The following is a 12,697-nucleotide window of genomic DNA, read 5'->3' as shown; positions in this document are numbered from 1 at the left end:
CAATTAATTAATTTTAGACATTAAGCCTAGGTCTCTGTCCTCTTTTCCTCAAAAGCAATGAGTCTCGCAAGATCTGGTGGTTTAAAAATAAGAAAAAAAAAAAAAAAAGTAATGAGACCTGAGGATAGCTAACTCAATTTTTAAGATGAAAGCCCATGAAATAAATAAAACTGCAAAGCACAAACTTGATTTTGACAAAGCCTGGGGAGGAATTCCCTGACAGAGGCAGAATTGAAGGAAGTTTTTAACTGCACACTTTACAGGGCTTCTTATTGGTGTAATCTGGGGTATGAAAGGGAAAATAAATGTTTTGTTCATGAAGTCATTGCTGAAGGCTTTCCCTAGCTGCTCAGCTTGCTAATGCAGTCTCATTGCTTTGTATCAGTCTGAACCACCATGCATTCCTTTCCCTTTTCATTGTAGCACTTCTCTAGAGGGCACCATCTTTTGCCAGTCCCTAGATGGAAAAGATTTTGGGGTGTAAGCAGACCACCATGCGTAAGACTGGTCCATTTCCTCAGCATTCCTCATTCAGGCTACCTTTTTGTTGGCAAAGCTGGTGACTTCCCATTCTACAATCAATTCACCAAGATCTCTAATAGAAAATGTTAATGTTTAGTTTCAGTTCACTGTCTCCTAATAATGACAACTTCCTCAACAATATTTAAAATTGCCTGTGGATCTTACCTGAATTAGGTTTGAAGTAATAAATATTACCATATCAAATAAAATCTTAACATTTTAATTCCTCATAGTCCTTCTATAAATTGTATGATGTAATGTAGTATAGCAAAGAATGACACTCATGGAGAAAAACTCTATTTCTAGACATTTTGAGGGTGAGCTGAAATTCATATAACTACAGAATAATTTGAAAGGAGTGTATAAACTTAATGGGCAGTCCCCCTACTCCCACATTTGCACAGCTGCTACATATCTCTTTAACTATTAATATAGAAACAAAAATATTTTCTATTTACAAACTTCTGGGGTATCCTGCTCTTTAAAATTCTTCACTATGATTTAGTATTAAAGAGCCATGTCTTTTTCCTTATTTATTTTTTATTTTTTCGAGATGGAGTTTTGCTCTTGTTGCCCAGGCTGGAGTGCACTGGCACGATCTTGGCTCACCGCAACCTCTCCCTCCTGGGTTCAAGCGATTCTCCTGCTTCAGCCTCCCAAGTAGCTGGGATTACAGGCATATGCCATCACGCCTGGCTAATTTGGTATTTTTAGTAGAGATGATATTTCTCCATGTTGGTCAGGCTGGTCTTGAACTCCCAACCTCAGGTGATCCACCCACCTTGGCCTCCCAAGTGTTGGGATTACAGGCGTGAGTCACCGCGCCCAGCCGTCTTTTTCCATTTTAATAAGAGATCATTTAATAATTTTTCTATTAATATTTTAGCAAGTAAGTTTTAAAGAATGATTTCAAAAGAATACTCACATCCTGTATGCCTACTCAATGAACCCATCTGTCTTAGTCTGTTTTGCATTACTATAAAGGAATACCTGAGGTAACTTATAAGGAAAAGAGGTTTATTTGGCCCACTGTTCTGCAGGCTGTACAAGAAGCATGGTACCAACATCTACTTCTGGTCAGGACCTCAGGAGGCTTCCAGCCATGCTGGAGGTGAAAGGGGAGCAGGTGTGTCACATGGTGAGGGAGGGAACAAAAGACAGGACAGGAGTGCCATGCTCTTGTAAACAACCAGCTCTCCTGTGAGCTAGTAGAGAACTCACTCATTACAGTGAGGATGACACCAAGTCCCTCATGAGGAATCCACCTTCCTGACTCAAATGTCTCCCACCAGTCCCCACCTCTAACACTGGAGATCAATTTCAATATGAGATTTGGAGAGAACAAATATCCAAATTATATCACCACTTCATCATTCAACCCACCAAGCTCAGACAACACAGCACCAAAACAAAAAAAAAAAGCCTTGTATGCTCTTCCTCATCCTTCTCCCCCCTCTCCCATGTCTTTGAAACTTGACTCAAAGAAAGAGGGAAGCCTCTGTAATTTGCTTCTTGAATTATAGCCAGGTTCATCCTAGGCTTCCAGAGACAGTGGTTATAGTGGGTTTGGGGCAGGCTCACTGGAGCCAGATTGATATGGTTTGGATCTGTTCCCCACCCAAATCTCATCTTGAATTGTATTCCCATAATTCCCACATGTTGTGGGAGGGACCCAGTGGATATAATTGGAATCATGGGGGCAGTTTCCCCCATACTGTTCTCATGGTAGTGAATAAGTCTCATGAAATCTGGTGGTTTTATCAGGGGTTTTCACTTTTGCAGCTTCCTCATTTTCTCTTGCCACCACCATGTAAGAAGTGCCTTTCGCCTCCCACCATGATTCTGAGGCCTTGCCAGCCTTGTGGAAATGTAAGTCCAATTAAACCTCTTTTTCTTCCCAGTCTTGGGTGGGTCTTTATCAGCAGCATGAAAATGGACTAATAAGGCCGGGCGCGGTGGCTCAAGCCTGTAATCCCAGCACTTTGGGAGGCCGAGGCGGGCGGATCACAAGGTCAGGAGATCGAGACCACAGTGAAACCCCGTCTCTACTAAAAATACAAAAAATTAGCCGGGCGCGGTGGCGGGCGCCTGTAGTCCCAGATACTCAGGAGGCTGAGGCAGGAGAATGGCGGGAACCCGGGAGGCGGAGCTTGCAGTGAGCCGAGATCACGCCACTGCACTTCAGCCTGGGCAACAGCGTGAGACTCCGTCTCAAAAAAAAAAAAAAAAAAAAAAAGAAAATGGACTAATACAGTAAATTGGTACCAGTAGAGTGGGGTGTTTCTGGAAAGATACCCGAAAATGTAGAAACAACTTTGGAACTGGGTAACAGGTAGAGGTTGGAACAGTTTGGAGGGCTCAAAGAAGACAGGAAAATGTGAGAAAGTTTGGAACTTCCTAGAGACTTGTTGAATGACTTTGACAAAAATGCTGATAGTGATATGAACAATAAGGTCCAGGCTAAGGTGGTCTCAGATAGAGACGAGGAACTTGTTGGGAACTGGAGCAAAGGTGACTCTTGTTATGTTTTAGCAAAGGGACTGGCAGTATTTTGCCCCTGCCCTAGGGATTTGTGAAACTTTCAACTTGAGAGAGATGATTTAGGGCATCTGGCGGAAGGAATTTCTAAGTAGCAAAGCATTCAAGATGTGACTTGGTTGCTGTTAAAGGCATTCAGTTTTAAAAGGGAAGCAGAGCATAAAAGTTCAGAAAATTTGCAGCCTGACAGTGCGATAGAAAAGAATCCTAGCTGGGCGCAGCAACTCATGCCTGTAATCCCAGCACTTTGGGAGGCTGAAGTGGGTGGATCACTTGAAGTCAGGAATTCTAGACTACCCGGGCCAACATGGGGAAACCCTGTCTCCACTAAAAATACAACACTTAGCCAGGCATGGTGGTTCATACCTATAATCCCAGCTACTCAGGAGGCTGAGGCAAGAGAATCACTTGAACCCAGGAGATGGAGGTGGCAGTAAGTCGAGATTGCAGCATTGCACTCCAGCCTGGGCAACAGAGTGAGACTCCATCAGGGAAAAAAAAAAGAAAAGAAAGAAAACCCCATTTTCTGAGGAGAAATTCAAGCAGATATTTGTAAATTCAAGCAGATATTTGCGTAAGTAATGAGGAGCCAAATGTTAATCCCCAAGATGATGGGGAAAATGTCTCCAGAGCATGTCAGAGACCTTTGCAGCAGCCTCTCCCATCAAAGACCCAGAGGTCTAGGAGGAAAAAATGGTTTTGTGGGCAGGGCCCAGGGTCTCTGTGCTGTGTACAGTCTAGGGACTTGGTGACTTGCATCCCAACTGCTCTAGCCATGGCTGAAAAGGACCAACATAGAGCTCAGGTCATGGCTTCAGAGGGTGCAAGCCCCAAGCTTTGGCAGCTTCCATGTGGCGTTGAGCCTGCAGGTGCACAGAAGTCAAGAATTGGGGTTTGAGAACCTCCATCTAGATTTCAGAAGATGTATGGAAACGACTGGATGCCCAGGCAGACGTTTGCTGCAGGGGCAGGGACCTCATGGAGAACCTCTGCTAGGGCAGCCCAGAAGGGAAATGTGGGGTTGGAGCCCCCACAGAGTCCCTCCTGGGGCACCACCTAGTGGAGCTGTGAGAAGAGGTCCACCATCCTCCAGACCCCAGAATGGTAGATCCACCGACAACTTTCACTGTGCTCATGGAAAAAACCCAGACACTCAATGCTGGCCCATGAAATCAGCCAGAAGGGCAGCTGTACCCTGCAAAGTCACAGGGATGAAACTGCCCAAAACCATGGGAAGCCACCTCTTACATCACCGTGATCTGGATATGAGACCTGGAGTCAAAGGAGATCATTTTGGAGCTTTATTTTTATTTTATTTATTTATTTAATTTTTGAGATGGAGTTTCACTTTTGTTCCTCAAGCTGGAGTACAATGGTGCAATCTCAGCTCACTGCAACTTCCGCCTCCTGGGTTCAAGCAATTCTCCTGCCTCAGCCTCCTAAGTAGCTGGGATTACAGGCACTCACCACCATGCCTGGCTAATTTTTGAATTTTTAGTAGAGACAGGGCTTCACCATGTTGGCCAGGCTGGTCTCGAACTCCTGACGTCAGGTGATCCACCCACCTCGGCCTTCCAAAGTGCTGAAATTACAGGCATGAGTTGCTGTGCCCGGCTATTTTGGAGCTTTAAAATTTGACTGCCCTGCTGGATTTTGAACTTGCATGGGCCCTGTAACTCCTTTGTTTTGGTCAATTTATCCCATTTGGAATGGCTATATTTACTCAATACCTGTACCCCCATTGTATCTAGGAAGTAACTAGCTCGCTTTTGATTTTACAGACTCATAGGCAGAAGGGACTTGCCTTGTCTCAGATGAGACTTTGGACTGTGGACTTTTGGGTTAGTGCTGAAATGCGTTAAGACCTTGGGGGACTGTTGGGAAGGCATGATTGATTTTGAAAAGTGAGGACATGAGATTTGGAGGGGCCAGGGGCAGAATGATATGGTTTTGCTCTGTATTCTCACACAAATGTCATCTTGAATTATACTCTCATAATTCTCATGTGTTATGGGAGGGACCCAGTGGGAAATAATTGGAATCATGGGGGCAGTTCCCCCCATACTGTTCTCATGGTGGTGAATAAGTCTCATGAGATCTAATGATTTTATCAGGGGTTTCTGCTTTTGCATCTTTCTCATCTTCTCTTGCTGCCGCCATGTAAGAAGTGCCTTTCACCTCCCACCATGACTCTGAGGCCTCTCCAGCCATCTGGAATTTTAAGTCCAATTAAACTTCTTTGTCTTCCCAGTCTCGGGTATGTCTTTATCAGCAGTGTCAAAATGGACTAATACACAGACTACCTGGATTCTAACCCTAACTGCCATTTAATAGCCATATCAATAGCTGACCTTAAGCAAGATACTTAGCCTCTCTGTAACTCAGTTTTCTCATCTGTAAAACAGGGATAATGTGTACCCACCCCACAGGGTCATTATAAAAAATCAGTCTATAATAGTGACTGTCACACAGTTAGTTTGAAGTGTTAGCCACTGCTATTATTACCATGGAGCTTAGTCTTTGGCTACAAATCAATTTGTTGGGCTTCTTTAAAAGTTTGACCCACATACATGAACCTAGAGGAAATTTGGAGAGGAAGGGCTGAATTTCTAATTATGTTTCAGTCTTCTGTTTGTTTATTTTAATCTTTAATTTTTTTGAGACAGGATCTTGCTCTGTAACCAAGGCTGGAGTACAGTGGAATGATCTCAGCTCACTGCAGCCTCAACCTCCTGGGTTCAAGCAACCTCCTGTCTCAGTCTCCTGAGTAGCTGAGACTACAGGCCTGTGCCACCATGCCTGGCTAATTTTTTATTTTTGTAGAGACAAATCTTGCTCTGTCACCCAGGCTGGAGTGCAGTGGCATTATCATTGCTTACTGCAGCCTCAACCTCCTGGGCTCAAATGATCCTCCCACCTTGGTCTCCTGAGTAGCTGGGATAGACTACAGGCATGTACCATGACCTCCAGCTAATTGTTTGAAAATATGTTTTAGACATGGGGACTCACTATGTTGCCCAGGCTGGCTTCCAACTCCTAGATTCAAGTTATCCTCCCACCTCAGCCTCCCAAAGTGGTAGGATTACAGATGTGAACCACCACGTCCAGAATCACGAGGTCAGGAGATCAAGACCATCCTGACTAACAGGATGAAACCCTGTCTCTACTAAAAATACAAAAAAAATTAGCTGGGCGAGGTAGCGGGCGCCTGTAGTCTCAGCTACTTGGGAGGCTGAGGCAGGAGAATGGTGTGAACCCAGAGGCGGAGCTTGCAGTGAACTGAGATCGTGCCCCTGCACTCCAGCCTGGGCAACAGAACGAGACTCTGTCTCAAAAAAAAAAAAAAAAAAGAAAAGAAAAGAAAAAAGCAAATCTGGGCGCAGCTCTCCTCAGCAGGAAACAGAATGATCAGAAAAGTGAAAGTAACATGTGTTGAGACCTTAGCAAACACCAGGTGCCATGCATGTCTTACGTATAGTCTTCAAAAACCTTTACATACTATTATTATCTACTTCTTACAAATGAGAAAACAAGCAAAGAGTGATGAACTTGCTAATAAATGGTGGATCCGGCATTTGATCCCAGGAGCTCTGGCTTTAAAACCCACCTGTTTAACCAATAGTGGCAGGGAATTTTTTTTTTTTTTTTAATTAAACACACCACAGTTTCTATTTCTTAAGTCTAAGGCTCTTTATATTTTTTTGGAAATTCAAATATTATGAATGGCACATAAATCTACTTCCCCACCTTAAGCTCATCCCCTCTGGCCGGTCCAATAGAGTACTTTAGTTTCAAGAAAAATGTATATTTTGAGCTTCCCTGCTAAACTAGGAGTTAAGGAATGCTGACCTTATAGCCCTGGCTGTTGCAGTAGATTTTGCCATGACTGTTGTGGAGTAGGCTATTAGGCAGGGACGGGAAAAATTGGGGATGGTAAGCTGGAAATTACTGGGATATCAATTGCTGGCACTTCTGCGTTTTATGTGTTGTGTTCACTACTACTCAAGGCCCCCAAGCTTTAGTCTATGTTAGGCATTCATTGTCTTCCTTCCTATCTCTTACTATAATGTCTTTTTTTTTTTTTTTTTTTTTTTTTTTTGAGACGGAGTCTCGCTCTGCCGCCCAGGCTGGAGTGCAGTGGCCAGATCTCGGCTCACTGCAAGCTCTGCCTCCCGGGTTCACGCCATTCTCCTGCCTCAGCCTCCTGAGTAGCTGGGACTACAGGCGCCCGCCACCTCGCCCGGCTAGTTTTTTTTTTTGTATTTTTTAGTAGAGACGGGGTTTCACCGTGTCAGCCAGGATGGTCTCGATCTCCTGACCTCGTGATCCGCCCGTCTCGGCCTCCCAAAGTGCTGGGATTACAGGCTTGAGCCACCGCTCCCGGCCTCTTACTATAATGTCTTATCTGTAGGTCCTGATCCTTAGGATAATCTTTCTTTTCTAGTCTTTGTTGTATCCATTTCAGGCCAGGATATTGCTTTTAACTTCCTAGGTTCTCAGGAAAGCAGGGTTCTTCCCTATCTCTATTTTGTCTAGGTTTCCTGCCCTTTAGCATTGCAGTGAAATTTTTAAAATAACAGTTACATGTTTCATCTATTCAGCCAGCACCCAGAGTACTGCTCGCAGAAAAATATTTTGATTTGCTTTTTTTGTGATTGTGTATACTCTAATCTTTTTTACTTGTTAGCTAAAAGTGTCCATATCCATTTTATTTTCAGGGTGAAATTCTCACCCTTGTTTTGTTTTGGCTTTGTATTTGAATTTGTTTCACTCTATTTTTCTCTACTTTTAAGGCTTTAAAAAAATAGGTCCTTCAGCATCTCCTTCACTCTTTTTTTTTAAACAAATTGAGATGACATTCATAGCATAATATTAATCATTTTATTTTTTGAGGCAAGGTCTCTCTCTGTCACTCAGGCTGGAGTGCAGTGGGGCCATCATAGCTCATTATAACTTCAACCTCCCAGGCTCAAGCAATTCTCCTGCCTCAGCCCTAGAGTAGCTGGTACCACAGGCGTGCGCCACTATGTGCTAACTTTTGTATTTTTTGTAGAGACAGGGTTTCGCCACATTGCCCAGGCTGGTCTTGGGCTCCTGAGCTCAAGGGATCCTCCTGCCTTGGCCTCCCAAAGTGCTGGGATTGTAGAGGGGAGCCACTGCACCTGGCCATATTAATAATTTTAAAGTATACAATTCAGTGGTGTTTAGAACATTCACAATGTGTACCACCTCTGTCTAGTTTCAAAACATTTTCATTAGCCCAAAAGAAAACCCTTTACCCATTAAGCAGTCACTCCTCATTCTACCCTCTTTTAGCCCCTGGCAACAACCAATCTGCTTTCTATCTTTACAGATTTTTCTATTCTGAATATTACATATAAATGAAACCCATATATGACCTTTATGTCTGATTTATTCTACTTAGCATAATGTTTTCAAGGTACCTCTATGTTGTAGCATGTATCAGTCGTTTGTTCCTTTTTTATGGCTGAATAATATTCTATTATATGCATACGTCATATTGTATTTATTTCTTTCATCCATTTATGGACATGTGATTTGTTTCCATCTTTTGCTTATTGTGAATAGAGTTGCTGTGAATATGCTTGTACATGTATTTGTTTAAGTATCTGTTGTCAATTCTTTGAATATGTACCTTGAAGTACAATTGCTGGGTCATAGGGTAATTCCATGTTTGATTTTTTTGAGAAGCCACCAAACAGTTTTTTAACAATGGTTGCCCCATTTTGTATTCCATCAGCAATGTACAAGAGTTCCAATTTCTCTAACTCCTTAGCAATACTTACTGTTTTCTGTTTTTTTGTTGTTGTTTGGTTTTGGTTTTTTAATTATAGCAATCCTAGTGGGTTTGAAGTGGTATCTCATTGTGGTTTTGACGTACATTTCCCTAATGACTAATGATGTTGAGCATCTTTTTATGTGGTTGTTGCCCACTGGTATATCTTCTTTGAAGAAATATCTATTTAAGTCCTCTGCCCATTTTTAAACTGAGTTGCTTGTATTTTTTTGTTGAGCTGTAAGAATTTTTAAAAATATACCTGATACCAGGCACTTAGCAGATATATGAGTTGCAAATGTCCCATTATTTAGTTGTCTTTTCACTTTCTTGGTAATGTCCTGACATAAAAGTTTTAAATTTGGACACAGTCTATTTTACCTATTTTTTCTGTTATTGCTTGTGCTTTTGGGACCATCTCTAAGAATTCATTGCCAAATCCAAAGTGATAAAAATTTACCTTGATGCTTTCTTCTAAGAGTTTAGTAGTTTTTGTTCCTGCATTTAGGTTTGGTTTTTTTTTTTTTTTTGAGATGGAGTCTCACTCTGGCTCTGTTGCCCAGGCTGGAGTGCAATGGCATGATCTTGGCTCACTGTAATCTCTCTGCCTCCTGGGTTCAAGCCGTTCTCCTCTCTCAGCCTCCCAAGTAGCTGGGATTACAGGCACGCACCAGCATGCCCAGCTAATTTTTGTATTTTTAGTAGAGACAGGGTTTCACCATGTTGGCCAGGCTGGTCTTGAACTCCTGATCTCAGGCGATCCACCTGCCTCGGCCTCCCAAAGTGCTGGGATTTACAGGTGTGGCCCACTACACCCGGTCTTTTTTTAAAATCCATTTTGAGTTACTTTTTGTATGTGGTGTGAGGTAGGGGTCCAGAAAGTGTCATTCTTTTGGATGTGGATATCCAGTTTTCCCAGAACCATTTTTTGAAAAGATTACTTCTTCCCCATCGAATGGTCTTGGCACCCTTGTTGAAAATCAATTGTCCATAGATGTATGGGTTTACTTCTGGACTCTAAATTCTATTCCATTGATGTTTATCTCTGTCTTATGCCTGTACCACACACTCTTTTGATTACTGTAGCTATGTAGTAAGTTTTGAAACTGGAAGCTGTGAGTCTTCCAACTTTGTTATTTTTTCAATATTATTTTAGATAATCAGGACCCCTTGCAATTCCATATGAATTTGAGAGGATCAACTTTTCCATTTCTGCCAAAAAAAAAAAAAAGGCATTGGAATTTTTATAGGAATTGCATTGAATATGCAGATCACTTTGGGTAGCATTGCTGTCTTAATATTAAATATTAAATATTCCAATTTTCAATAGATGAATATGAGATATCTTTTCATTTATTGATGTCTTCTTAACTTTCTTCCAGCAATGTATTGTAGTTTTCAGTGCACAAGACTTTCACCTCCTTAGTTAAATTTATTCCTAGATATTTTATTCTTTTGGATGCCATTATAAATGAGACTGTTTTCTTTTTTTTTTTTTTTTTTTTGAGACGGAGTCTCGCTGTGTCTCCCAGGCTGGAGTGCAGTGGCGTGATCTCGGCTCACTGCAAGCTCCGCCTCCCGGGTTCATGCCATTCTCCCGCCTCAGCCTCCCGAGTAGCTGAGACTACAGGCGCCCGCCACCACGCCCGGCTAGTTTTTTTTGGTATTTTTAGTAGAGACGGGGTTTCACCGTGTTAGCCAGGATAGTCTCGATCTCCTGACCTCGTGATCCACCCGCCTCGGCCTCCCAAAGTGCTGGGATTACAGGCTTGAGCCACCGCGCCCGGCCAAGATATCTTTTCATTTATTGATGTCTTCTTAACTTTCTTCCAGCAATGTATTGTAGTTTTCAGTGCACAAGACTTTCACCTCCTTAGTTAAATTTATTCCTAGATATTTTATTCTTTTGGATGCCATTATAAATGAGACTGTTTTCTTAATTTCCTTTTTGAATCATTCTTGCATGTCCAGTATTAATTTCTACTGAAATCTTCTAAGCTTTTCATTAACTTTGTCACTTTGTAATTGTTCTTAAGTCATAAATTACCCAACAATATCAAAAATATTTAGTATTTAAGAATATCGCCGGGCGCGGTGGCTCAAGCCTGTAATCCCAGCACTTTGGGAGGCCGAGGCGGGCGGATCACAAGGTCAGGAGATCGAGACCACAGTGAAACCCCGTCTCTACTAAAAATACAAAAAATTAGCCGGGCGCGGTGGTGGGCGCCTGTAGTCCCAGCTACTCAGGAGGCTGAGGCAGGAGAATGGCGGGAACCCGGGAGGCGGAGCTTGCAGTGAGCCGAGATCGCGCCACTGCACTCCAGCCTGGGCAACAGTGTGAGACTCCGTTTCAAAAAAAAAAAAAAAAAAAAAAGAATATCATCAACTTCTGAGCACAATTCTTTTTTCTCTTTCTTATTACATCAGTACAGTGTCCTCTTTACTTATAGGTATTCAGTAAGCTGTTAATAATTTACCAATTTTTATTCATTATTTATTTTTATGTATTTTTAAATTTTAGAGTCAGGGTCTTTCTCTGTCGCCTAGGCCAGAGGGCAGCAGCACAATCATAGCTCATTGCAGACTCAAACTCCTGGGGTCCAGCGAGCCTTCCCCCTCAACTTCCCAGGTAGCTAGGACTACAGGCATGTACCACCATGTCCAACGAATTTTTAAGTTTTTTGTAGAGATGGAATCTCTGTATGTCACCCAGGCTGGTCTTGAACTCTGGGTCTCAAGTGATCCTCTGCCTCGGCCTCCCAAAGTTCTGGGATTACAGATGTGAGCTACCACACCCAGCCCTTGATTCATTACTTTAGAAAATGCAAAATCATATCATCTAAATATCTATCCATGCTTGCTTTCTATTCCTATTAGCATTGCCTTAGTCAGGCAGATGCAGTTTCTCCCTATGGGATTTTCAGGTTTTTTAATATTGTCTCTTCTTCCTTCCTAAATCTTAATGGTAATTTGTTTTTGCAGTCTGGATCAAGATCAAGATTGCTGCAGGCTACCTCGACTTCTCTTTGGTTCACCCATGCTGCTCTTAAGGGAGAAAGAGAGAAAGGGTTCAGATTCAGTTATTAAAATACCTCTTCCGTGAAGCTTCCCCTAGACTGATTATTGAAAAGCTAAAGCTAATTACCTCTCTTTTTTATCTCATTTGCATGAAATTGTAATCTCTCCAGCATCGTATCTAATTATGTACTCACTCTTGCCTTAATTAAACTGTATTTAAAATCACAGAATTAGAAGTTGGAGGGGACGTTAGGAATATAATGCAGACTCCTGGTTAAATGTGGTCGAATGAGCACATTCATTACCGCTGATGCCTAGCCAAAGTCTTCTAAAATGCCAATATATTCAAAATGCATAAACCCACAAGGACAAAGAAACTGGGTAAGAAGATGACAGTGACTACACTTTAAGAGCTGTAAAGCAGATGGAAAGGTGGAAACTGACCTAGCAGAGTCATTAACCCATTAAACTACGAATGAAAGAAACTCAGAGCAAGCCAATTCCCAGAACTGCAGAAAAGCTTGGGTATTCGAGGTGCTAGGTATCTCTGAAACAGGAAAAGTGACTGAAAAAAAAAAAAAGAAAAAAGCCATAGATGAGGGCAGGGATGCTTTACAGAAAATGGGACTTAAACGAAAGCCAGTATTAGACAGTGACAACCCAGCTCACTCCTCCAACTCAACTGTGAGAATGCTGCAACCAAGCTTACCCTCTTCAACCCACAGGAAACTGGAAAATTCCTCTTTGGGAAGATGTTCCACCCCAAGAGCAGGGAAAACCTTCCAAGCTTAATAAGATCATTCTACACTGATCAGTCCAGCC

General features: G+C 42.3%; 1 long non-coding RNA gene across 5 annotated transcripts in view; it reads left to right on the top strand.

The window, feature by feature from the left end:
* Window positions 1-12,697, top strand: part of LOC105491025 (uncharacterized) — a 60,608-nt gene that overhangs the window by 15,104 nt on the left and 32,807 nt on the right. For 4 of the 5 annotated variants that reach the window (XR_011606091.1, XR_011606088.1, XR_011606090.1 and 1 more), the window contains one exon: window positions 2,305-2,391. The exons of the other annotated variant lie outside the window; for it this stretch is intronic. This is a non-coding gene — a long non-coding RNA (uncharacterized lncRNA). The remainder of the gene's footprint in view (window positions 1-2,304; window positions 2,392-12,697) is intronic. 5 annotated transcript variants of the gene reach the window in all.

Source organism: Macaca nemestrina, chromosome 7, assembly GCF_043159975.1.
Source record: "Macaca nemestrina isolate mMacNem1 chromosome 7, mMacNem.hap1, whole genome shotgun sequence".
In the NCBI taxonomy this organism is placed as follows: domain Eukaryota; kingdom Metazoa; phylum Chordata; class Mammalia; order Primates; family Cercopithecidae; genus Macaca; species Macaca nemestrina.
The sequence above is the reverse complement of the archived record's forward strand: the minus strand, read 5'-3'. Positions and strand labels throughout refer to the sequence as shown.